General features: G+C 41.2%; 1 protein-coding gene across 1 annotated transcript in view; it reads left to right on the top strand.

Moving 5' to 3' along the window:
- Positions 1 to 452, top strand: part of DDX56 (DEAD-box helicase 56) — a 12,789-nt gene that overhangs the window by 11,620 nt on the left and 717 nt on the right. The gene's annotated exons all lie outside the window — the stretch shown is intronic.

The following is a 452-nucleotide window of genomic DNA, read 5'->3' as shown; positions in this document are numbered from 1 at the left end:
GGTGGGGGGTTTGGCCACCGGCAGGGGCCGCCCCTAGGCTGTAATTGGTCTTTAGTTTTTTTGTGCCTAGCGTCCTTCTCCTGCAGGTGGCGATATTACCCTACAGTACATGATCTCCGATCTGTTCCCTGTGTCCTTCAATGAACGGAGAGAAAAGGATTTTACGGTGAGTACCAAAATCCTATTTTTATTGTGTTTTGGGGCATTAAGTGCATTTTTTGCTAAATGTTGGGGTTTGATAAGGAGTCGCGCTAATATTGTGCAACATAAAAATTTGCAACTGCCGCCATTTTATTCTACAGAAATTATTTAATCGGAATACATAATGTATATTTCAGAAAATATATAATCTTTGGGTGTTTTAAGTAATTTTTAGGCCTAAAATGTGGATTATATCATAAATTGATTGGGGGGGGGGGGCGTCCGGACAGAAGGGGGTTAAAAAGGTTTTG

Source organism: Nanorana parkeri, unplaced genomic scaffold, assembly GCF_000935625.1.
Source record: "Nanorana parkeri isolate BGI_ZX_2015 unplaced genomic scaffold, ASM93562v1 scaffold169, whole genome shotgun sequence".
Taxonomy (NCBI): Eukaryota; Metazoa; Chordata; class Amphibia; order Anura; family Dicroglossidae; genus Nanorana; species Nanorana parkeri.
This window is presented reverse-complemented; position numbering and strand designations above follow the sequence as displayed.